The sequence below is a fragment of the Erythrolamprus reginae genome, chromosome 4, assembly GCF_031021105.1.
Source record: "Erythrolamprus reginae isolate rEryReg1 chromosome 4, rEryReg1.hap1, whole genome shotgun sequence".
NCBI lineage: Eukaryota > Metazoa > Chordata > Lepidosauria > Squamata > Dipsadidae > Erythrolamprus > Erythrolamprus reginae.
In genome coordinates, this window is record NC_091953.1 from 20553176 (window position 1) to 20579955 (window position 26780).

Genomic DNA, 26780 nt, shown 5'->3' on the forward strand with positions numbered 1-26780 from the left:
GGGTTGTCGTATCTATTGTTTCCCAATCAGCACCATAAATTTGTTTTCCCTCAATGTTCGACATTTTTGTTATCTGGTTCTTGGTCTTCCTCTTCTGAATCGGAGTTTTCATAATTGCTGTCCACATCAGTGGTGTGATCCAATGGTGTGTCCAATGCCTTGCGCCCTTCTTGGAAGCTGACTGGAAAGATTCTGGGCTTCCTCTTTGTGGGTTGGCAACACCTGTATGGCCGGATTAGGCGGTCTCAGGCCGAGGGGTCATTCTCAGAGTTGGCGGGTTGGCCAGAACCATTTCCTACAAGGAGGTGGTGTCTTCCAAGAAGTTTAGATCCCTCTGAATAGATCCCATGTTGTATTCCGAGTCAACGCTGCTCAAGGATGGGTTCTCATCCACCGAGGAGACTTTTCCTGGCCCTGGCATGGCCAAGAGGGGATTGGTCACTTCCACCAGGGTATGTCGCCTCTTTCCACTGTGAGATCCTTGCAGTGCTGCAAAAGCCTGAGCGGGATAGATTTTGGATTTCCTTTCGGGTTCCACCACTTCATCGATGGACCTTTCCATCATGATATTCAGGAGGGACTGGCACCCCTTCCTTACCATCATTGGGGGGACGGGATCCAGCAGGCAACCATTCACTTTAGGGGTGTTGATTCTTTCTTCCTCCATGAAAGCAGTTTCCACCTGCCAGATGGACCTGGAAAAGGAGAAGGCCTCTGCTGTGAGTGGGAGGCCAGGAGACCTTTGGAGCCGGACATTTTGAGAGTGCAAGTTTACAGGAGCAATAGAAGCCTTGGCGACTGTTTGCTCGGCGATGGTGCTGGCTGGGTCGTCGCTGGCGGGAGTCTAACCACTGATCGATGGGGAAGCTACTACGGTGAGGCTTCAGCCTCTGTACCAGCTTCAGCCTCTCTATTGTTTCCCAATTAGCACCATAAATTTGTTTTCCCTCAATGTTGGACATTTTTATTATGATATCTGTAACTGTAAAGTTTAGGAACAACAGGAATGTTGATACTATATCAGGTGCTCTTCATGTAGCAAATCTGGTGGGGCCAGGAGTACATCTAATAACATTTGCAGCAGACAATCTACCGTTATGGTTATTTTCTAAAAACCAAGTGACATCCCTGTTTTTTGAAGGGATGTTTTGCGCATCAGGGTTGAGGGGTATCTGGTTCTTGGTCTTACACTTCTGAATCAGAAGCTGTCCCCAGCCCTGACATAATCCTCCACGTTCTCTTCGGTGATGTCATCCTCGGAAGAGGCGTTGGCTTGCTCTTCAAGTTCTGCATCGGTTAGTGGTCGTCTGTAAGGCATCCTTTGCCTAGTTTTGAGTCAACACTATAAAATTTTAAAAAGGAATTAATTATATAAATAAATAACAAAAAGAGAAAAAAATCTATAACCAGTTTTACAACAAAAAGAGCTTAGAGGCCTAAAGCTCTCCCAGCAAAGAAAGGGCAGTGTGGCATCTATACTTTTTTTTAATTTATTTTTTTATTTTATACCAACAAACATACAAACAACATTAAATGGGGGGAAAACCCCACCACCTTTCGGAGCTACCCGTTCTTTTCCTTCCCCACGGTATCCTGAAACGGATCCAACCCCTCTTGGAAATATTGGAAGAAGTCGAAGAGGCGGCCGGTTACTCACCTGTCCGCTCCCCTTCGGTCGCAGGCTGTCCTCCAGGCACAAAACGCCGCCTCTCCATTCCACCGCTCCTGGCCTCTGCCAAGTTCAGCAACGGTCGCCGCCTCGGGATTTCTCTCGGAAGGAAGAAATAAGCGCAGCGAGGGATTCGCTGCAGAGTTAAAGCGATGTGCGAGGAGTCCCCCCACCCTTCCTCCCTCACGACACTAACCACCGTTGTCAACTCGCAAACCTCATTAGTGCAGCAGTCCCTGTTCCTCGAAGCTGCGCCATTTTTGACATTTCCGCACATTCTATAACTTTCAGGATGACTACCAGTAGTGGTGGTGTTTGTTCCCGTTTCCAAAAAAGGGCAAATGAAATCCTTGCTGCTGCTGCTGATTTGCAAAATGAGGTATTTTTGTGTTTTCGTAAGATTTTGCCTAAATATACCAAGGAGATATAGTTCAGGTTTAAATGGTAGGTTGATTGACATGACTTGGTCTATTAACCTTTTAATGGTTATCCAATATTTTTTTGCATGTATGCAGGTCCACCATGTATGATAGTATGTTCCGGGTTTTGTTTTACATTTCCAGCAATTAGGGGGGAAATTAGGAAACATTTTAGATAGTCTTGCTGGGGGCAAATGCCATCGGTAGAACATTTTTATTTGGTTTTCTTTATAGGACATTGCTGTAGTTCTCTTATAATTTATTGTCCACGTTTTCTCCCATTCAGTTAAATTAATCATGTAACCAAAGTTTTGAGCCCAGGCTATCATACATCCCTTAACTTGCTCTTCGCAATTTTCCTGTGTTAATAAATAATTGTATAATTTAGAAATCATTTTTATTGAAGGGCCAAAACAGATTGCATCTATCGCGTTGTCATTTTGAAATCCAAATTGTTTTTTATGTTCTTTGTATTTTGATTCAATTTGTAAGTATGATAGCCAATCGATATTTATCCCTATGTCCTGTAATTGTTGTTTTGGTATAAGAAGATCAGATTTGTCAAGTAGTTGGTGATATCTCAATATTTTGGTATGGGAGAAAAGATTGGGAAAGGTTAATAATTCGTTTGGGGATAGCCATTTGGGTATTTGAAGGTATTGAAGATACAATTCTTCTTAATTGTATACCAAATTGTTATTAGAGTTTTCCGGAAATATTGCTTTCCAAAATACTTGGGTACTTTATGGTAATCCATTGTTAGAAATGCATGCCACCCAGCAAGAAGATCATAGCCCTCTAAAGTTAAAAGTCTTGTATTTTTAAGTATAACCCAGTCTCTTATCATTGATAAAATTGTAACCTGATAGTATGTATAGAAATTAGGAAGTCCAAGGCCACCTTTGGTTCTGTGGTCTTGGAGATTTTTCAATTTTATTCTAACCTTTTTTTTTGTCCAGATAAATTTCCTTATTTCTTTATGCAATGAATTGAAAAATGATTTGTTTAAATTTGTTGGGGTTACTTGGAATAGGTATAGGAACCTTGGAAGGATATTAGATTTGATTTCAAATATTTTCCCCATGAGGGATAGTTTCAATTTGGACCATCTGGAAAGATCTTTTTGTATCTCTTTGAGCAGTTGCTCGTAATTGTCTTTTTTTATAGTGCTATAGTTTGAGGTCATCCATATACCTAGGTATTCTGTCTGGTTCCCCCCAGATGCCAATACCAACCAAAAAGAGTAGCCAGACACACTGGTAAAAAGCAAAGGCAGTTTATATAATTGAAAGCAAACACAGGTAACAAAAACTGTTCTTACAGACAGGAACACTATGAAGCTTCACAGAGGTTTCACGAAGGCCAGACAATAAAACAGGATTCTTGCTGGCAAAAACAACGCTGGAGATAATAAAACCCATGCCTCTCCCAAGTCTTCCAGACTTCTAGGCTACAAGCCAAGATCAGAGATGCCAAGAATCGAAGCAAGGTCACAGGACTCCCAGTTGATAACTCTCCACAAGACTGTAAGGGCGGGCCTGCCTTTTCAACCCTGCTGAGAACCACACCCAAACCCAGCTGTTGCCAATTCAGGGATGGAAATACCTTTCTAATTGGCCCTGTCTTTGAGCTGCACGTTGCTGCCTCATGTCTATTATAGCCTGTGCGTCTTCATCCAATGAATCCAGGCTACTAGCTGGGGAGAGGCCCCCCCCGGGGGTCTCAGGCTGCTCTCCCTCCTCCTCTTCCTGACATTCCTCTCCCCCGTCTGCCTGGTCCTCCCCCTCCTGTTCACTGTCCTCCTCCTCTGGACATGGATCTGGCAGAGCTCCAGCCGGTCCCTGAGGAGCCTCAGGCTGAATCACAACACCTAGGTATTTAATTTTTTTTGTAACTTTTATATTAATTAAATTTTCCAAAAAGAGCACCTGCTTTGGTGTCATGTTTTTAGTTAGGATTTGGGTTTTAGTCTTATTAATTTGTAGGCCGGATATTTCGCCAAATTTATCTATTTCACCAAACAAGGTGGGTGCGGTTTGTATTGGGTCTTGTGCTATGAATACAATATCATCTGCAAAGGCCTGGAGTTTGTATTGTTCTTTTTTGACGGTAATGCCCTGAATTTGGGTATTATTTCTTATACTTTTAAAAAATGTTTCTATTGCTAGAATGAAGATGAGTGGAGCTAATGGACATCCCTGACGTACACCTTTTGTTATGGATATTTTGTCTGTGATATCATTATTTAAAAGAATTCTGGCGGATTGGTTAGTGTAAATAGCTTTGATTAGATTACAAAATTTGAAGCCAAAGTTCATATATTCAATTTGCTTTATAAAATATTGCCACTGAAGACTATCGAATGCCTTTTTTAAGTCCATAAATATTAATGCAACTGTTTTATCGTAATGTTTATCATAGTATTCGATAGTGTTCAGTATCATTCTTGTATTTGTTGCTATATTTCTAGATGGAAGAAATCCGTTTTGATCTGAATGAATAATTTTGTTTAATATTTTCTTTAATCTGTCTGCAATTATTGATGCGAAAATTTTGTAATCTGTGTTCTTATTTTGTTTATCCTGTAATTCATACGTTAATTTACTTAATTTAGCACAGTCTAACATTTTCCTGTTTACCATCTCTTCATTTGGTGTCTTTTCTTGTTTCCAAGTTTGTGCAAATGCCAATCTTGCTGATGTTAGTACAAATTAGAAACAAAACCAGAAATGTATTTATTAGGAATAATCAGAGGTCAACACAGCAAAGAAGACTATTATTTGAAAACAGCACTTTCCCCCCTCCATGCTTTGCACTATGAAACAGATATACAGGATGACATCTAGGGAAAGAAAACATTTCTTTCACATATAGCAAAAGCAAACATGCAGAATAATCTGCCAGTATCCAAATTGAACTTGCAACATGAAAAAGAACCCACAGAATGGAATAATGTTTATAAGAAAAAGTATTTTTCCCAAGTTTGGAACTATGAAAGAGATGTACAACATGCAATTTAGGGAAAGAAAACATTTCTGTCTTATGTAGCAGAAGCTAACATCCCAAAGAAAAACATAGGTTTTTTTACTTACCTGAAAAATAGTGTCCACAGCCTCTTGAAAGATTTGGATGAAATGAAGTCCTGAAATCTGGGCACTCTGTTGTTTATATAGCTATGTATGCTGTCCCTCTAATGGTTTGAAAGATTGCCTAAGGATGCAGAAAAATTACTTTTGATTAGATCTTTTTTCAGGGTTATTTTTACCTTGACTGACAAAAGATTTATTCACTTGGAAGTTTTAACACAAGTTCATCACAAATGGTAATATATGCAAGATTTTGGTTACATTTCCCACATGTTGGCAACATTTACATGTTGGCAACTACCAATCTTTTTTTTAAAGATGTGAGTTCTTGATCCACTTTGCACCTCCACATTCCAGTTCCCATTTTAAACTCTGCAGCAGCTTGACTTTACAATATCATAAATCAAGTGGCAATGAGGCATCTAGCACCAACATCTGTTGCACTAATATGACATTCTGGCATGCAACACTGATCATGTGCAACATGACACGCGATCATTCCAAGCAATAACGTTCCGGTGGTAGTCACCATTGATCTTCACCAAGAAGCCTTGTTCAGCTGACACAGTGTTTTACAATCGGCAGAATTTTCCTGTGTTATCATTTTGTAAGGCTGGGACATTTATTATGATTGAGTGATTTAGGTATTGCTGAAGTAACTATTGAGAAAATATGGGACTGTTCCTTTTATACTTGTTCAGCATACTATGGTGTTCAGCAATTGTTTAAAACCTGGAACAATGCAGTTCTACGTATTTTTCTACTGAGGGAGAACAATTAGAGTACTCTAAGAGAGAAAATATTACATTTTGTAATGGTTTACAAAGAGCATCGGCTCTTGAGTGGCATATCAAGACAGCTGAAAATGAACAAACAGATGAGTGAACGCTATAGTGTGAACTTCATCGGCATTTGCGGGAGGAAAGATTGTCTTGTTTCCCTGCCTTCTGAATCGACAAATATTTCAACTTGTGATAAACAGTATATTAGTGAAGCAAACAATGGATGCTACTATTGTTCATCAGTTTCCCAAGGTATGAATCATCTTTGTTAATAAAAAGAAGAGAGTAAAATGGAGCCTTTTTTGACATATATTAGCTATTTAACTTACGTTTTTGTCCTGGCATCATAACAATAACAAAAACCTCCAGAGTACATTGTGTCAAGCTGTTCTAGGAAATAGTTTATAAAGGGCTTAGTCATCATTGGTAGATGATCTCTTTAGGAAAACCTGCCAAAATTTGAATAAGACTTTTGTAACAAAAACAAAAACAACAACTCAAAAATCCCAACCTTTACCAAATGCTTTGGCCAATATGCAGTCAAGGAGTTGCAACAAGTTTTCTGGGAAGCAATATTTGGGGCTGTCTTCCATTCCCCACCCAAATGAAGGCAGAAGAGTAAAAAAAATGCATTACTAGATGTTCTGCTGGGGTCTCTGAGAGGAGCCTCCCGAAAATTCAAGGATAAAAATTTCAGACACACACGTTTGAAAATTCAAAACAATGTTCTTTATCACAAAATGCAAAATAAACAAAGCACTCTTTTTGTATGGCAAAGAGCACTCGTCCCAAAACAACCGAGTAGTCTGTACAATTTCCCTTAAGCAGTCATTAAGTACTTAGCTAGCAGCTGTGAAGAAACTTCACACCCCTTCTTCTTCCAACGAAGTGAGACACACACACACACGCGTTGCTCTGCTTTGTTTTCCAAGGCGTGAAAAAGCAACAAAGTCCAGAAGACACAGAATTCCTGACGAACTCCGATCAGATATTCTTCCACAATGGCCAAAACCACATGCTGCTATTTATAGCAGCAGCCCTAATTACTGAAGCCCCACCCAAACACAGGTGGCCTCCCTTATTTCCTGTAATATGTTCTTGCTTGGTCTCTTCTACGCATAATTCTGCGCTTGCGTGGGTCCAAAACGTCATTATCTGAATCAATGGAAGATAAGGAAGATTGACTGCCTGGGCTATGTGCCAAGCCCTCCTCTGCCGAGTCACTCCCACCTTCTTCTTCGTCCGAGGAAACTAAACTCTGAACTGATTCTGTCGGCAATAACACAGGCCTGTGACATGTTGAATTTTCCCCTGCATCCACCTCCCCATTCCCTGGGGCAGGAGCTGGGCCAGAGCCAACCACGACACTAGAGAAGAAGTGACAGAATTTTCCTATCCCTGAAGACAATCCAATGAGGCTATGCAAGAAAAAATTCAGGTGAAACCGACCCGCCTCCCCCAATAATTACCTTATGGAACTTGCTAAAGGAAATTTTAATAAGTTTAATAATGATGGTAACAATTCATTCCTTAAGCAATGCGGTCACTAAGTGAAACCGCAATTGTGCTTCCAATTTTCCTTCAACATTCCTTTGCTTTACAAATATATCAAGGTGATTAATGTGGGCATTGGTCACAGTTACTTTTTCATCACTGTTGAAATTGCAAATGGTCACTGTTCAAGGCAGTCAATAAACGAGGACTATCTCTGATGTTAGATGTTTGTAAGCAGATAGGGTTTGTTTGTTAGTTTGATGCCGAGATCACCTTAATGGATGATTTTATAAAAGTTTATAATAATGGAGGGGTATTCTGATTCAGCTCCTCCAACACGACAAACCTTCTGAAGTTAACTCAAATATTCCTTTATTAGGAGTGCCAGCAGCCCTGGCAAAACGTTTCTCTCTCAATGCAGGCTAACAAGTTTGTGTGGACAGAAGAGGAATTATTGTCTGCCTCGTATACTCAACCTAGTCCCCTGCCTTTTATCCTCTTAAACGCCGTCTTTCAAGGTTAAAGAGACCGAGGCATTGCAACCTGGTTTCATAAGGGAGGTGCTCCATTTCCTTGATCATAATTATTGCCCTTTTTTGCACCTTTTGTGGTTCTATGATAACCATGGATTGCCATGACCAAAACTCTACACAGTACTCCAAGTGTGGTCTCACCATTGATTTGTACAAAACAGTACAAATCCAAAATTAAAACAATTTAAAATCTTTTAATATCTTTTAAACGAGCTAACAAGTTTGTGTGGACAGAAGAGGAATTATTGTCAGCCTCGTATACTCAACCTAGCCCCCTGCCTTTTATCCTCTTAAACGCCGTCTTTCAAGGTTAAAGAGACCAAGGCATTGCAACCTGGTTTCATAAGGGAGGTGCTCCATTTCCTTGATCATAATTGTTGCCCTTTTTTGCACCTTTTGTGGTTCTATGATAACCATGGATTGCCATGACCAGAACTCTACACAGTACTCCAAGTGTGGTCTCACCATTGATTTGTACAAAACAGTACAAATCCAAAATTAAAACAATTTAAAATCCTTAATATAAAAACAATAATGCATCTCATACAAACCATACATAAAGCGGAAATGGCCCAGGTGAATCAATTTCCCCATGCCTGATGACAGAGGTGGGTTTTAAGGAGTTTGCGAAAGGCAAGGAGGGGTGGGGGCAGTCCTAATCTCCAGGGGGAGTTGATTCTCTGCCACAGAGAAGGCTCTTCCCCTGGGTCCCGCCAGACAACATTGTTTCATCGACAGGACCCGGAGAAGGCCAACTCTGTGGGACCTAACCTGTCGCTGGGATTCATGCAGCAGAAGGCAGTCCCAGAGATATTCTGGTCCATTAGCAGCAGTGGTTCTTCCTTCCCAAGGATTGGCCCATGGATTTCCATAGTGCTCCTCTCCTATGCCTTCTGCACATCAGGCACTGGACTCAGCTGTTCCTACTCTTCTACATCAGCCACTTCCAGACTTGGGGGCTGTTGACTCTCCATCTGAGGATTAATGGACAGCCCAGGTTCATCTCTTTTTTTTTAAAAAAAAATAATGTTTATTAAATATTTACCGATATAAAAGACAATACATTGACAGATCAGAATGTTCATAGAGTGTGAATACAGTCATCGTTTCTCAGTCACATCGACATACACCCACAATCCCCCCTCCCTATCCCAGCTGCCAGCTTGCAGCTATGCTTTATTTTATTTTCCCGGTGGTATATATCAGCGAAATCCTATATCTGTAGATTTGCACAGTTGCGTATCTCAGTATTTCTATTCTAAGTGTTGTAGTTGGTATTGTCATTATTATAATTATAAATAATTTTAATCTCTTTTTTTGTTTATTTATTGAGATAATAATGTTAATTCGGTTGAAAAGGAATCAGCGAGTAAATAAAATATTACTTTCTCCCTATTTGTGAAGTTTTTGTATATCCAAATTTGTTTATTTGGTTGTGTTTTATTTGATTGTTTTTTTTAATTCAGTCAGGTTTTTTCTTCTCTCTCCCCCTGCCGTTAATCCAGTTGTAGAAATTGTCCCATATATCTGTGTCTTGTATTTTCATATTATTTTTCATTTTTTGCGTTAAAGAGTCAAATTCAGCACAGTCTAGCATTTTCTTAATCAGATCTCTATCTGTTGGTACTTCTTCTTTTTTCCAGTTTTGGGCTATAGTGATTCTACATGCTGTTACAGTATGTTGTATCAGGTGGTATTCTTTTTTCTTGAGTTTTACATCTATTATCCCTAATAAGAAAATCTCTGGTTTGAGTAGAAGGTTAATTTTCGTGATTTCATAAATCCAGCTTCTAATTTTGATCCATAATGTTTTTATTTTTTGACATGTCCACCACATATGGAAAAATGTTCAGTCCGTGTTTGCGCATCTCCAGCAGTTTGGCTTAGTTTTAGGGAAGATTTGAGCTAGTCTTGATTTGAGCTAGGTTCATCTCTATGTCTGCCAGCTCCATTCCCTCTTCCTCTTCAGAGCTTCCAGGTTTTCCTGATGCTGACCTTGACTTCCACCCCTCCGCCACATTTGATTCTGATATTCTTGACTTTGCTGCCACAACAGGGGGAAATAATTTCCATTTATTTCAGTGGGTCTAAGCAGGGCTATATTTGGATTCCTTCCATTGGGCATTGTTGTTGAATGATAAAAAAATATTTTCCCCTATTCTGATAAATAAATAAATACATAAACAGAAGGACATTTCAGTATCATCCCATTTAGAAAAAAAAATATGTAGAAGAATTTTGGGATTACGCTTAATCTTCTCCAAGATTTTATTCCATTTTTATTTCACTTTTTTCTTTTAAAGGTGGATTGTAACAGGGATGAATTATCTAAGAAGCATCCGTTTATTAAAAAATAAAGTTTATTGGTTTTTAAGAACATTTTCTTTAAAAAACAATGACATAATTATACTTTTAGTAATTCTGCATTGATTCATAAAAAAGAAAAATAAACAGTCATATACCTGTATTTCATCACAATACTTTTGTTCAAGAATTATTTCAACAATTCAGTAATCAATATAGTTATATATTCCTGTTTACATTTGCATAATTTTTATATCTTTTTATTTATATATTTACAATTTACATTGCTGCTAATTGTTAATAATTAATATCACCTATACTTTTCCTATTTGTTTTTCTTAGTTTAATCCGTTTGTACCAGTATTTCCACGTTTCGTAGTAATCTGATTCCTTTTGACTCTTAATTCCAATGTAAATTTATCCATCTCGGAGCAATTGTAAATTTTATTTATTATTGTTTTTTTCTGGAAGTATTTCAGTGTTTTTCCAAAATTGGGCAAAGATGATCCTAGCTGCCGTCGTGCAATATCAAGTACTACTTTCCCCCCTTGCTATATTCCTTTTTGAAAATTCCCAGTAAGAACAGTTCAGGAGTAAATTCTATTGTTGCATGCATTATTTCATTTCTGGATTCTTGCTCTCTGTTGCTTATTGCTGCATACAGTTTTATACTGAAAAGAATTTTGGATTTGACAAGCTTGAACAAATAACGACAGTCATACAGCTCAGCTCATTAATTTTTTTCTGCACTAATGAGGCTACAATTCTAAATATTGCTCCTGCCATCCTGGCACTTTCTAAGTTGATCTTTAATTCATCCCTCTTTAATTATCTTCCCAGATTCTCATCAACTAGGTCGCAGAGCCTCCAAAAATGAGGTGTTAACAACTTGTTGCCTTTTGTTATAAAAAGGAAACCTGAATGTAGCACAGTCAGTCCCCTTCCTGTTACTCCTCTCATTAGCAGAGATTTCCACTCCAGTACTGTGACACAAATTATAGTTAGTTCAGCTTTTCCCAGTATGTGTAATTTTGCAGTATTATTAATTTATCTATCTGGCCATCCTTTCCATGTGAAGCTAAGTGGATTAATTTATAATCCCACTGGAGAATGCCAGATGAAATGTTTGTCCCTCGTTTTCAGCTGTTAATTTTTCACACTACTTCATCTATTTCTTGAGCAAAGATGCATATTCCTTAATTTCTATAACAATTAAAGCATATTGGTCTCCTAGTTAAAGTTCACAGTTTATCTAGACTTATCTAGATGAGGGGTTTTCAAAGGGTTTCAGTTTGCTGGATCTTCCAGTTGAACACCCACCCACCCCCGAGCCCCTGATCAAAAGATAAAGCTATTGTGATAGAAGAACATGGGTTGTGTTATACTGATTTTCCTCCCCCTTAATCTCTCATAGAAATCCAGGGTTGAAAACCCCCAGATCTTGAACTTTTGTTTATGTACCGATTTAGATTATAGAAGAATAGAAATAGATTATTATTTAGCAATTCATGAGCATATGCATGTTTGACTGTGCAATGCTATTAATTTTGAAACTGATAGGTATCTCTGCAGATCTCTCACTAAGTGTGGCACAGTAGTTAGCAGGTAGTATTGCAAGCTAATTCTGCCCACTGCCAACAGTTTGACCATGACCAACTCAAACCTTCATCCTTCCAAAAGTCAGTAAAATGAGGACCCAACTTGTTGAGGGCACCATGCTCAATCTGTAAACTGCTTAGAGAGGGCTTTGGTGCACTGTGAAGTGGTATATGTTCTGTCTGGGTCCCTCCAGAAGCCAACACCAACCAAAAAGAGAATCCAGACACACTGGTAAAAAGCAAAGGCAGTTTATCTAATTCAAAGCAAACACAGGTAACAGAAACTGTTCTTACGGACAGGAATACGCTGGAACTTCACAGAGGTTTCACGAAGGCCATGAAAGAAAACAGGATTCTTGCTGTCAAAAACAACGCTGGAGATAACAAACCCACGCCTCCCCCAAGTCTTCCAGACTTCTAGGCCACAAGCCAAGATCAGAGACGCCGAGAAGCAAAGCAGGGTCACAGAACTTCCAGTTGATAACACTCCAAAAGGCTGCAAGGGCGGGCCTGCCTTTTAAACCCTGCTGAGGAGAACCACACACAAACCCAGCTGTTGCCAATTCAGTGGTGCAAATACCTTTCTAATTGGTCCCATCTCTGAGCTGCAGGTCGCTGTCTCATGTCAATTATAACCTGTGCTTCTTCGTCAAATAAGTCCAGGCTACTAGCTGGGGAGAGCCCCCCCCGGGGGGGCTCTCAGGCTGCTCTCCCTCCTCCTCTTCCTGACGTTCCTCTCCCCCGTCTGCCTGGTCCTCCCCCTCCTGTTCACTGTCCTCCTCCTCTGGGCATGGATCTGGCTGAGACGCAGCCGGTCCCTGAGGAGCCGCAGGCTGAATCACAACAGTATATAAACCACTCAGATCCATTCCCGTGTGTGGAAATAGTCCTTGTCAGAGATGCCCATGGAGAGGCCCTATTATCTGGGAACAGTTTGGTCCTGGTGAAGTGGACGGGGCCCTTGATGCTGTGAAAGCCTCCATGATTGTGGCTAGTGGGTGAGTCCTGATAGGTGTATCATACATCACTAGAGGAGAAGACATTTCAGCTTTTACACAAGACCTGGTTTACCCCCTCTTTTATTTTTTATTTTATTTTATTTGTTTTTTTTTCAAATATAACATAAAAAACCTTTCTAATTGGTCCCATCTCTGAGCTGCAGGTAGCTGTCTCATGTCAATTATAGCTTGTGCTTCTTCGTCAAATAAGTCCAGGGTACTAGCTGGGGACAGCCCCCCCCGCGGGGGGCTCTCAGGCTGCTCTCCCTCCTCCTCTTCCTGACTTTCCTCTCCCCCGTCTGCCTGGTCCTCCCCCTCCTGTTCACTGTCCTCCTCCTCTGGGCATGGATCCGGCAGAGACGCAGCCGGTCCCTGAGGAGCCGCAGGCTGAATCACAACGGTATATAAATCACTCAGATTCATTCCCGTGTGTGGAAATAGTCCTTGTGAGAGATGCCCATGGGGAGGCCCTATTATCTGGTAACAGTTTGGTCCTGGTGAAGTGGACGGGGCCCTTGATGCTGTGAAAGCCTCCATGATTGTGGCTAGTGGGTGAGTCCTGATAGGTGTATCATACATCACTAGAGGAGAAGACGTTTCAGCTTTTACACAAGACCTGGTTTACCCCCTCCTTTATTTTTTATTTTATTTTATTTGTTTGTTTTTTTTCAAATATAACATAAAAAAACCTTTCTAATTGGTCCCATCTCTGAGCTGCAGGTCGCTGTCTCATGTCAATTATAGCCTGTGCTTCCTCGTTAAGTAAGTCCATGATTCTCGCTGGGGAGAGCCCCCCCCCTGGGGGGGCTCTCAGGCTGCTCTCCCTCCTCCTCTTCCTGACGTTCCTCTCCCCCGTCTGCCTGGTCCTCCCCCTCCTGTTCACTGTCCTCCTCCTCTGGGCATGGATCTGGCAGAGACACAGCCGGTCCCTGAGGAGCCGCAGGCTGAATCACAACAGTATATAAATCACTCAGATCCATTCCCGTGTGTGGAAATAGTCCTTGTGAGAGATGCCCATGGGGAGGCCCTATTATCTGGGAACAGTTTGGTCCTGGTGAAGTGGACGGGGCCCTTGATGCTGTGAAAGCCTCCATGATTGTGGCTAGTGGGTGAGTCCTGATAGGTGTATCATACATCACTAGAGGAGAAGACGTTTCAGCTTTTACACAAGACCTGGTTTACCCCCTCCTTTATTTTTTATTTTATTTTATTTGTTTGTTTGTTTTCAAATATAACATAAAAAACCTTTCTAATTGGTCCCATCTCTGAGCTGCAGGTCGCTGTCTCATGTCAATTATAGCCTGTGCTTCCTCGTTAAGTAAGTCCATGATTCTCGCTGGGGAGAGCCCCCCCCCGGGGGGGCTCTCAGGCTGCTCTCCCTCCTCCTCTTCCTGACGTTCCTCTCCCCCGTCTGCCTGGTCCTCCCCCTCCTGTTCACTGTCCTCCTCCTCTGGGCATGGATCTGGCAGAGACACAGCCGGTCCCTGAGGAGCCGCAGGCTGAATCACAACAGTATATAAATCACTCAGATCCATTCCCGTGTGTGGAAATAGTCCTTGTGAGAGATGCCCATGGGGAGGCCCTATTATCTGGGAACAGTTTGGTCCTGGTGAAGTGGACGGGGCCCTTGATGCTGTGAAAGCCTCCATGATTGTGGCTAGTGGGTGAGTCCTGATAGGTGTATCATACATCACTAGAGGAGAAGACGTTTCAGCTTTTACACAAGACCTGGTTTACCCCCTCCTTTATTTTTTATTTTATTTTATTTGTTTGTTTGTTTTCAAATATAACATAAAAAACCTTTCTAATTGGTCCCATCTCTGAGCTGCAGGTCGCTGTCTCATGTCAATTATAGCCTGTGCTTCCTCGTTAAGTAACTCCATGATTCTCGCTGGGGAGAGCCCCCCCCCCGGGGGGGCTCTCAGGCTGCTCTCCCTCCTCCTCTTCCTGACTTTCCTCTCCCCCGTCTGCCTGGTCCTCCCCCTCCTGTTCACTGTCCTCCTCCTCTGGGCATGGATCCGGCAGAGACGCAGCCGGTCCCTGAGGAGCCGCAGGCTGAATCACAATGGTATATAAATCACTCAGATTCATTCCCGTGTGTGGAAATAGTCCTTGTGAGAGATGCCCATGGGGAGGCCCTATTATCTGGTAACAGTTTGGTCCTGGTGAAGTGGACGGGGCCCTTGATGCTGTGAAAGCCTCCATGATTGTGGCTAGTGGGTGAGTCCTGATAGGTGTATCATACATCACTAGAGGAGAAGACATTTCAGCTTTTACACAAGACCTGGTTTACCCCCTCTTTTATTTTTTATTTTATTTTATTTGTTGTTTTTTTTCCAAATATAACATAAAAAACCTTTCTAATTGGTCCCATCTCTGAGCTGCAGGTCGCTGTCTCATGTCAATTATAGCTTGTGCTTCTTCGTCAAATAAGTCCAGGCTACTAGCTGGGGACAGCCCCCCCCCGGGGGGGCTCTCAGGCTGCTCTCCCTCCTCCTCTTCCTGACTTTCCTCTCCCCCGTCTGCCTGGTCCTCCCCCTCCTGTTCACTGTCCTCCTCCTCTGGGCATGGATCCGGCAGAGACGCAGCCGGTCCCTGAGGAGCCGCAGGCTGAATCACAACGGTATATAAATCACTCAGATTCATTCCCGTGTGTGGAAATAGTCCTTGTGAGAGATGCCCATGGGGAGGCCCTATTATCTGGGAACAGTTTGGTCCTGGTGAAGTGGACGGGGCCCTTGATGCTGTGAAAGCCTCCATGATTGTGGCTAGTGGGTGAGTCCTGATAGGTGTATCATACATCACTAGAGGAGAAGACGTTTCAGCTTTTACACAAGACCTGGTTTACCCCCTCCTTTATTTTTTATTTTATTTTATTTGTTTGTTTGTTTTCAAATATAACATAAAAAACCTTTCTAATTGGTCCCATCTCTGAGCTGCAGGTCGCTGTCTCATGTCAATTATAGCCTGTGCTTCCTCGTTAAGTAAGTCCATGATTCTCGCTGGGGAGAGCCCCCCCCCCGGGGGGGCTCTCAGGCTGCTCTCCCTCCTCCTCTTCCTGACGTTCCTCTCCCCCGTCTGCCTGGTCCTCCCCCTCCTGTTCACTGTCCTCCTCCTCTGGGCATGGATCCGGCAGAGACGCAGCCGGTCCCTGAGGAGCCGCAGGCTGAATCACAACGGTATATAAATCACTCAGATTCATTCCCGTGTGTGGAAATAGTCCTTGTGAGAGATGCCCATGGGGAGGCCCTATTATCTGGGAACAGTTTGGTCCTGGTGAAGTGGACGGGGCCCTTGATGCTGTGAAAGCCTCCATGATTGTGGCTAGTGGGTGAGTCCTGATAGGTGTATCATACATCACTAGAGGAGAAGACGTTTCAGCTTTTACACAAGACCTGGTTTACCCCCTCCTTTATTTTTTATTTTATTTTATTTGTTTGTTTGTTTTCAAATATAACATAAAAAACCTTTCTAATTGGTCCCATCTCTGAGCTGCAGGTCGCTGTCTCATGTCAATTATAGCCTGTGCTTCCTCGTTAAGTAAGTCTATGATTCTCGCTGGGGAGAGCCCCCCCCCCCCGGGGGGGGCTCTCAGGCTGCTCTCCCTCCTCCTCTTCCTGACGTTCCTCTCCCCCGTCTGCCTGGTCCTCCCCCTCCTGTTCACTGTCCTCCTCCTCTGGGCATGGATCTGGCAGAGACACAGCCGGTCCCTGAGGAGCCGCAGGCTGAATCACAACAGTATATAAATCACTCAGATCCATTCCCGTGTGTGGAAATAGTCCTTGTGAGAGATGCCCATGGGGAGGCCCTATTATCTGGGAACAGTTTGGTCCTGGTGAAGTGGACGGGGCCCTTGATGCTGTGAAAGCCTCCATGATTGTGGCTAGTGGGTGAGTCCTGATAGGTGTATCATATATCACTAGAGGAGAAGACATTTCAGCTTTTACACAAGACCTGGTTTACCCCCTCCTTTATTTTTTATTTTATTTTATTTGTTTGTTTGTTTTCAAATATAACATAAAAAACCTTTCTAATTGGTCCCATCTCTGAGCTGCAGGTCGCTGTCTCATGTCAATTATAGCCTGTGCTTCCTCATTAAGTAAGTCCATGCTGCTCGCTGGGGAGAGCCCCCCCCGGGGGGGCTCTCAGGCTGCTCTCCCTCCTCCTCTTCCTGACGTTCCTCTCCCCCGTCTGCCTGGTCCTCCCCCTCCTGTTCACTGTCCTCCTCCTCTGGGCATGGATCCGGCAGAGACGCAGCCGGTCCCTGAGGAGCCGCAGGCTGAATCACAACGGTATATAAATCACTCAGATTCATTCCCGTGTGTGGAAATAGTCCTTGTGAGAGATGCCCATGGGGAGGCCCTATTATCTGGGAACAGTTTGGTCCTGGTGAAGTGGACGGGGCCCTTGATGCTGTGAAAGCCTCCATGATTGTGGCTAGTGGGTGAGTCCTGATAGGTGTATCATACATCACTAGAGGAGAAGACATTTCAGCTTTTACACAAGACCTGGTTTACCCCCTCCTTTATTTTTTATTTTATTTTATTTGTTTGTTTGTTTTCAAATATAAGATAAAAAAGAAAAAAACATACACAAAAACATACACATACAACATTTGGGAAATGAAAGTTTCCCCACTTTTTAGGTGTTCGATCAGAGAATTTTACTTCTTTCTTTCACATAGTATTAATTTTTCAATTCTTTTATTTGACGTGTTGCTTTGCGTAAATTTTTATTTCTTTGTTGCTCTTTTCTTCAACCAATCATAAAATTTTGCCCATATTTTATAATAATCTGAATCTTCTTTTCCCTCTAATCTTTTAGATAGCCTGTCCATCTCCGCACAGTCCATTATTTTTTTAATTACTATATTTTCTTCCAGTGGTTTGTCTATTTTCCATTGTTGGGCGTACTGTCCTGGCAGCTGTTAGTATGTATATACTGTAATTAAATATCTTACCTCTTTTTCTATTTTTTTAAATTAAAAATACCCAATAAATACAATTCTGGTTTTTTTTTCAATTTCTTCTTTTACTATTTCTTTTAACCGGTTTGCTCTTTTATTCCAGAAATGTTTTGCTTGTACACATGTCCACCATTGGTGGTAGAACGTGCCTCTTTCTTTTTTGCACTCCCAGCATAGTGGGGAAGTTTTTGGGAACATTTTTGATCATCTTTCCGGTGATAGGTGCCACCTGTAAAACATTTTTAATTGGTTTTCCTTGAATGCAGTCAATTTTGTCATCCGCCAATTATTAGTCCATAATTTTTCCCATTTTTCTAGTTCAATTGTGTAGCCAAAATTCATTCCCCAGCTTATCATACTCTCTTTTACGATTTCCACTTCTGTCTCATAACGAATCAAAACTTTGTATATTTTGCCAATCAATTTTTCATCATTTTTTAATAGTGTCCTGTCCAATTCACCTCTCCCTATCTGAAAACCATATTCCCTTTTGTCTTTTTGATATGCATCTTTTAATTGTAGGTATGTCCACCAATCTAGTTTCTTACCATTTTGCTCCAATTCTTCCCTTGTTGTTTTTATATTCATTTGCTGATCCAATAATTCTTTATATCTAATTGTATTATGGGGCCCAATTAACCCCCTCCTTTAAGAAAACCTATCACTGGATCCCATCTGCTTGGACAATTTCATCCAGTTTCCAACCTTCCAGCTGCAGAAGGTCCTGGATGGAATGGATTATCTGGATCCCTTTCAATGAGGATTCAGACCTGGTAATGGGAGATGGGGGTAGTGTATCCATCCTCATTCTGCTTGACCTCTTAACAGCTATAACATCAACTATGAGCTGGCTGCATGGGTGACTGTGAGTAAGGATCGTTGGTCCAGGGAAGGACATAATTGGTGTGCAAACTGTAGTTGTACAAAGGCCCTCTTGGCCATGACTGCTACCTGCTCTTCAAGCAAGAGTCACAAGTTCAGGAGAAACTCCACATTATGCACTAGGCCTATTTGGGGCAGTATCACCCCATCCAAGACCAAAGGTGGCAATTCTCTGTGGACCCAGAAGAACCCCAAGCCCAGAGCCACTCAGTTTTGCTTCCCTATCTAGGTCAGTGTTTCTTATTCTTGGCAATTTTAAAATATATACTGGCTGGGGTATTCTAGGAGTTGAAGCCCACAGATCTTAAAACTACCAAGTTCAAAAGATTCTGGTATAGTCCACCTTCTGAGTTCAGGAGGCCACTAAACCATTTCCAGCTTGCCAACCAATTGAAACATTCCTTGAGGGGCAGGCTACCATTGTTTCAGGGAGACTGTTCCAGACATAACACCACTTGCCGCCAAGATATTCTTCCTCATGTTCAGTCTGAACTTTCCTTTTAATTTCATGTTTTAGAGCCTTGGTTTCAGCAGAGAACTGTTCATCCCAGTTCTTCTTAATAACTCAAGATGCTCAGTGTTCATAAAAATTCTGGAAATGAAAACCTACCCTCCAGGCAGCTTTTCCACTTTCTTTTTTTTTTATAAAATATTTTTATTATTTTCAAAGTAAAACGAACAAAGACATACAACATTGAACATTTAAGGAGCTACTATTGCTCCGCTTATCATAGAAGTCTAACTAATACAAAATATAAAAAGCTCTAACTGTTACAAGATCTAAGCAGAAAAGCCACACTTGAAGATTACATTATCATTAAATTTAATTATAGATTTTTAAAATTAAGATTATTGATTGAGTTTCTTTATATATATATATATTTTTGAACAAAAAATAATAATAATATACTTATATGTATATGTATATATCCACTTTCAACTGTGGTGCCAAGAACTGGAGAAGCCACTTAAGTGTAGACTAATTGGTACAGACTAAAATGGGGAATAATTTCTTTCCATGATCTGGGCACAACATTTCCTTAATGTAGCCCAAGATTGTTTTGAATTTTTTAAACTTCTGGACAGCACTGCAAGCTTGTTTAACAGGTAGTCCAATAGTCCCAGTCAAGGAGCTGGAGCGAATGGCATTTCCCCAAACCACACAGCAAACAGTCAGGTTTTCAACGTGGACCCTCTAATCTCCAAACTAGGATCCAAACATGGATCTCCATGCTCCTGGTGGTTTGTTGGTTGGGCTGTTTAATATTAACCTTTCTGGCAAATCTTGTTTACTTCTATATTGTGGGTTTTTTAAAGTTTATTTTTATTATACAATTTTCCTTTACATAGCTTTATCATATAATAAGTCTGTGACATTATACATACAATTGAAATCAATAATCAGTACATTGAATACTTTTTTTTTTACAATATAACTCTATGTACATTTATAGTTCCTCTTTCTATTATCTATCCATTCATACCAATCACATGGTATTCTGGATCATCCTTATCCTTTAACTCTAATGTGAGTGTGTCCATCTCTGCACATTCAAATAATTTTTGAATCACTAGACCCTCTGGTGGGCTACTGTCTCTTTTCCAATGTTGCACATGTGTAGCCTCAAGTACTTTGATATTCTGATGTATTTTGCTCTAATTATCTCCAAGAGGAAAAGTTCAGGTTTAAATTCTATTTGACATTTAATTATGTCTTGCAGCCAATTCTGTATATTCTTCCAATATATTTTCACTGAGGCCCCTCAACCAAATGGTCCCAAGAGTTCCTCCCACAGAGAGAGTCCCAACCGGCTCCATTTCTGGTCACCACTTTTTGTCATTTGGAATACACCTTCGACATCCTCCTCGGCTCAATAAGTTCAGCCGCCACTCACCCGTCGTGTCCGAATGCCATCTTATGCTGACTCACTGTTTCTCTCCGCATGCTTTCTGATGTTGTTAATAGATGTTAGCTATTGTTGCCAGTGGCGGAGCTCTTCCCTCCAGCTTCTTCAGCCGCCACCAGAACTGGAATTTATACTTTTATCTGCATGATGCTTTGTCCTTAAAACACTACACCCCTAAATAATTGCCCAAATATGCAAAGCCCAAGAACAACCATCAACACACACTCTTGAAGTCCAAAAAGATTTGATTCCTCTAAAAAAGAAAAGAAAAGAAAAGAAAAAAGCTACAAAGGGCAGCTTAGAAGAATTTGTCCAGTGATCAAGTTCTTCCCAAAGGTGGCTTAGATGCTGCTTTAGCTTCGGACTCCTGGATTGCCTTGCTTGCTGATCCTACGTGTTGACTCCAAGTTGGATTCCAAGGTGGACTGAGGGAATTCTCGAGATGTGCAAAGGTTCAGTGTTCCCTGCCAGTCATCTGGTCAACAAAAAACCCACAAAGTTCAAAGAGTTCCTGCAAGTCCTTCTGAAGAATATCTACACAGGGTTAAGAAACAATGGCCCTTTTATGACTCGTGGACTTGCAACTCTCAGGAACTCTAGGAGTTGAAGTTCACAGGTCCTAAGAGAGCCATGGCTCCCCACCTCTGACCTACAGCCTAGGCTAGCTTAGCAAACCGATATCTCAAGCCCTGGGCATCCTACATTCCTGACTGGCTTTCTGTGTCCACGACATCTCAGTCAGATTTCCAATGGGGAAAATAAAAATTAAAAAACAACAACAAGGTATTGCTTTTATTGCCAAGTATGGTATAGAGCAAATTCACTCCTCCTTCCTGAATTCTCCCAGGTTTCCTCAGAGGGAGGAGGATTTGAGTGGTGAGTAGAACACCCAAGGTTCCTGGAAGGATTTCCTCCTTTCTCGGAAGAAGGCTGCCTCCTCCTTCCCTTCGGAAGAGTTCTTTGTTCTGTGTGCGAAAATGCAGGGTCTTCCTTCAGCCCTCCTGGCCCCTCTTCTCCACTAGTACCAGTTCAGACTTTTGGGATCCAAGACCAGGGAAGAAGCTGTGGAGCCCAGATGGAAATCTGCAGCCATGGGGTGACTGGACTTCGAGCCACCATTCCCAGCTTCACCACCACCACCACCAGAATGCTGCTAGTTCACCAAGATGTAGCCTCCGAGTTGGGAATCCACCATCTTCATCATTTCACAATCCAAGAGCCCAAGCAACTGGGCAAGGTTTAAGGTGTCGTAACTGGACTGAGCAGGGCCACCATCAGGAATTTTGGGGCCCCATACAGCCTAAGTGTCTGCCCCCCCCCCGCCATTTGTCAGACAGGTATGGGATAGTAGTAGTTTGCAAAAACATAAGTAAAAAGAAACGATAAAAGAGGACAATAGGGATGGTAGGCACAGTGGTGTGCTTACATACTCTTCTTAAAAATGTGGAGGTCGACTGTAGACAATCTATGGTTAAAATTTTGGGGGTTTGGGCAAGAAACCACTAGCAAAATAATTTTCAAATCCAACCCAGGGCAGCCAAATAGGGAAAAGCTGGGAATTTAAGAGAAACCCGTGTTCTCCACCTTTGCCCTAGTAAATCCACTGCCTTTCCCTCATTGCTACAGCTCATACCTCGCTGATATAATTCTTTATCGGCCAAATGTGATTGGACACACAAGGAATTTGCCTTTGGTGCATATGCTCTCTGTGCACATAAAAGAAAATATACAAGATGAAGTGGGAAAGACTCCAGAATTTTTTGTACTAGGTATACGCTCTCAAAAATTTTAAAAATTTAAAAAAGAAACTAAATATCTATTAATACATATCTTAGCAGCCAGGCTAGCTAGGCACAAAGATGGAAGGATGTTGAAATTCCAAAAGAAGAAGAAATAATCAATAGGATTACTGATTGCGCTGAAATGGATATGATGACAAGGTGGTTAAAAGGACAAGAAGAATCGGAATATAATAAAATTTGGTATAAGTTTTATGATTGGTTATATAAAAGAATACTTATGTAATAGTATATTTCTATATCAGATGGTATAAAATCATGTAATTTCTGTAATTAGTAGTTTAGTGTTATATATAGCTGACATTTTCTCTTTATTTACCCTTTTCTCTCTCTTAATATGACTTGTAAGAATCCTGGAGACTTCTGAGAAGAATGAAGCGGTTTTGGCTCCTTTTTAATGTTCTGTGTTTTGTCTGTGTTTTTGTTTTGTCTCAAAATTAAAAATCAATAAAATATTTTTTTTTAAAGAAAGAAAATATATATTTGTCAAGAATCATGAGGTACAACACTTAATGATTGCCATAGGGGTCAAATAAGCAATGAGGAAACTTATTTTGATTATCCTTTTTATGTTTTGTATATTTGTAAATAATTTTTTTAAAAAAAATCTAATTAAAAAAAAAGGATACAATCAATGTTAATAAAAATCTTAAGGATACAAGCAGCAAGTTATAGTCATACAGTCATAAGTGAGAGGAGATGGATGACAGGAATGATGAGAAAAAACTAGTGGCAATTGCAGTAAATATACTGCTCAAAACAATAAAGGGAACACGCAAATAACACATGCTAGATCTGAATGAATGAAATATTCTCATTAAATACTTTCTTCTGTACAAAATTGAATGTGCACAACATCATGTGAAATTGATTGTCAATCAGTGTTGCTTCCTAAGTGGACAGTTTGATGTCACAGAAGTTTGATTTCCTTGGAGTTATAATGTGTTGTTTGAGTGTTCCCTTTTATTATTATTTTTTGAGCAGTGTAGTTTGACATGTTCGATCTGTGCCGTATTAAAAGAAGCCGTCTGAAACCGGGCTTCCCACGCTGCAACTGAACCCGAGTCTACTAAAGTTTTGCCGCCCCCCTTGGATAGCTAGCCGCCCAGTGTCCCTAGAGCAGTGCTTCCCAACCTTGGCAACTTGAAGATATCTGGACTTCAACTCCCAGAATTCCCCAGCCAGCATTCGCTGGCTGGGGAATTCTGGAAATTGAAGTCTAAATATCTTCAAGTTGTCAAGGTTGGGAAACACTGCCCTAGGGGAATTGGGAAAATATAAAAACAAGCAACAACAAATAAATAGCTCTAAATATTTTAGAATCCAAAGATAGGAGAAGGCTGCATTCTCCTCGGAGAGCGTTAGCTTTACGGGCTAATCTCCCAAATACGTCGTGGGAGGGGGAAGAGGAGGCATAATATTCCCGACGTGGCAAGCAGGTCGCACCGCCGCCCATCCGACGCACCTAATCTTAAAAGGGGAAGCAGGCAGTTGCATCCACTCTGTTCCCCCCCTCGGCGCATGCGTGGCATTCGGAGTCGCCTCCTGTTTTGTTTGAAGAGCGAAGCGGCTGCGCTGTGTATCCCTATTGGTTTCCCGTAGAACGGGGGGCTGGGCTGCTGGTGACCGAAGCCGGGGCGGCGGGGGGAGGGAGCGAGGGGGAGAGATACTCTCTCGTTCAGGCTCTGCTTAGCTGCGGTGGCCAAGCTTGGGAAGCGGGAAAGCCAAGAGCACCCAGCCATGAGGAGTGCGGGAAGGGGAAGTTAATAAGGTTACCCAAAACAACTGAAGTGAGAATGGCAGCAGCTGTTGTCGCTTCCCCTTGGCTGCCGCATCTCTCCGCTGACTGGCTGCGAGCGACTGGCTGGGTTTTGGGTCTTCGAGACCTCACCGCCTCCTGAAGCGATTCCCGTAGCCTTCCCAACCTGCCAACCTGTTGCCGTTATTTTTATTCCGCCGTATAATTTCACTTAGCTTTGCCCACCTGACTGTCATCTGCGGCTGTCGCTGCTGCCGCCATCACCCTCCCGCTGCGTGCTGCCCTTCTGCTGCCGCTACCCTCCCACCAGCCCCAAAGCTCACCTGCTGCAGCCGCCAGGGAAGCTCCAGCCGGGCGGGGCGCTGCAGTTGCCGGAAAACTTGAAAGGCGCTAAGAAGGAAGCTCATCTTCCTCTTCTCACAACTTTTGGAACAATTAGGGGCCCCGGCCTTCTGGTGCCAAATTTGCAGCTCCTTGCACATGCGCAAAAGGGCCCGGTCTTTTTCTTTTCTGAGGTGACAGTCTGCGCATGTGCAAGGAGCTGCTGGCTGCGGGCCCTCTAATTGGTCAATTTCACCGGGCCCGGTACGGGGCTCCCAGTAATACCCGTCTATCGGCGGCCCTGGGACTGAGAGCCGGGAGGTTCCGAGCCCCTCGGGACTTTTGTCATTGATTTCGTTCTGGTTGGGGTCCAGGTGATACTGGGGCTAGCTAGCATAATCTAGGGTGGGTGAGAGGCCCAGCGGCCCTTCACAAGTCTGTTACGGATAGTGCATCCCCGACGGAACATGGGGGGATCCTTGGAGGGCAGCGGGGAGGCTGCAGGTCAAGCTGCAGCTTCTGATACTGACTGAGGAAATGGTCGTATTGCATGTCTTCGTCAAAGGGGGGCTCCATGACGGGGCTCAAAGGCTGCACCAAGCCGAACTGGGAAAGAGGAGGAGCAGGAGGAGGAGGAGGAGGAAGAGGAAGAGGAGACGGGGGTTCCTTGTGGCAAGGGAGGGCAAGTTGGCTGTGTTAGTAATAGGTGCTCTCAGCAATCTGCATCTGGTTGAAGTAGGTCTGCAGCTGGGATTGCTTCTGGAGGAAGAGGTGCTTCTGATACAACCTGTGCTCCTGTAGCTGCTGTTCCATCCGGCTCCTTGCAAATCATCCAGCAGGCATGCTAGGCCTTTGAAGGCAGACTGGGTTTCTGACGGTGGTGCTGCAGATACTGCGTTTCTAAACTCTGGCGCCTGGAGAGCAATGGGGGATGGAGGCCACTGGGGAAGGTGGAAGCTGCTTCCTGGGGCAAGGACGACTCTTCCTGCTGGGAACTATTCTCAAGGTCTTGCAAGTGAGGAGGAGCAGATTCCAGAGAAGATTCATCTTCTGCCCTCATCTGGTCGTACAACAACTGGATTTTGTTCAGCTCCAGGAGGCCTTTGGTTCTTGCCATGTTCTAAAGGTGTTGCCTGAAGGCTACAATTCTTGTGCCAGGGATGTGTCCAATGCCCTGCGCCCCTCTCGGAAGCTGACTGGGGAATGATTGTGGACTTCCTGTTTGTGGGTTGTCAACACCTGCATGGCCGGATTAGGCCGTCTCAGGCCGATAAAAGTGGGGGTCATCCTCAGAGCTGGCTGGTTGGCCAGAACCATTTCCTACAAGGAGGTGGTGTCTTCCAAGAAGTTTAGATCCCTCTGGATAGATCCCATGTTGTATTCCGAGTCAACGCTACTCAAGGATTGATTCTCATCCACCCAGAAGACTTTTCCTGGGCCTGGCATGGCCAACAGGGGATTGGTCACTTCCACCAGGGTTTGTCGCCTCTTTCCACTGTGAGATCCTTGCAGCGCTGCAAAAGCCTGAGCGGGATAGATTTTGGATTTCCTTTCAGGTTCCACTCCTTCATCGATGGACATTTCCATGATGATATTCAGGAGGGACTGGCACCCTTTCCTTACCATCATTGGGAGAGGACGGGATCCAGCAGGCAACCATTCAGTTTAGGGGGGTTGGTTCTCTCTTCCTCCAAGAAAGCAGTTTCCACCTGCCAGATGGACCTGGAAAAGGAGAAGGTATTGCTTTTATTGCCAAGTATGGTATAGAGCAAATTCACTCCTCCTTCCTGAATTCTCCCAGGTTTCCTCTGATGGAGGAGGATTTGAGTGGTGAGTTGAACACCCAAGGTTCCTGGAAGGATTTCCTCCTTTCTCGGAAGTGGCTGCCTCCTTCCCTTCAGAAGAGTTCTTTGTTCTGTGTGCAGAAATGCAGGGTCTTCCTTCAGCCCTCCTGGCCCTTCTTCTCCACTAGTACCAGTTCAGACTTTTGGAATCCAAGACCAGGGAAGAAGCTGTGGAGCCCAGAAAGAAATCTGCAGCCACGGGGTGACTGGACTTCGAGCCACCATTCCCAGCTTCACCACCACCACCAGAATGCTTCTAGTTCACCAAGATGTAGCCTCCGAGTTGGGAATCCACCATCTTCATCATTTCACAATCCAAGAGCCCAGGCAACTGGGCAAGGTTTGAGGTGTCGTAACTGGACTGAGAGCTGGGAGGTTCCAAGCCCCTCGGGACTTTTGTCATGGATTTCGTTCTGCTT

General features: G+C 42.8%; 1 pseudogene; it reads right to left on the reverse strand.

Annotated features, from left to right (window-relative positions):
• Positions 1–24946: 24946 nt before the first annotated feature.
• Positions 24947–26764, reverse strand: LOC139167111 (serine/threonine-protein kinase SIK2 pseudogene; annotated as a pseudogene).
• Between the last annotated feature and the right edge of the window lie 16 nt (positions 26765–26780).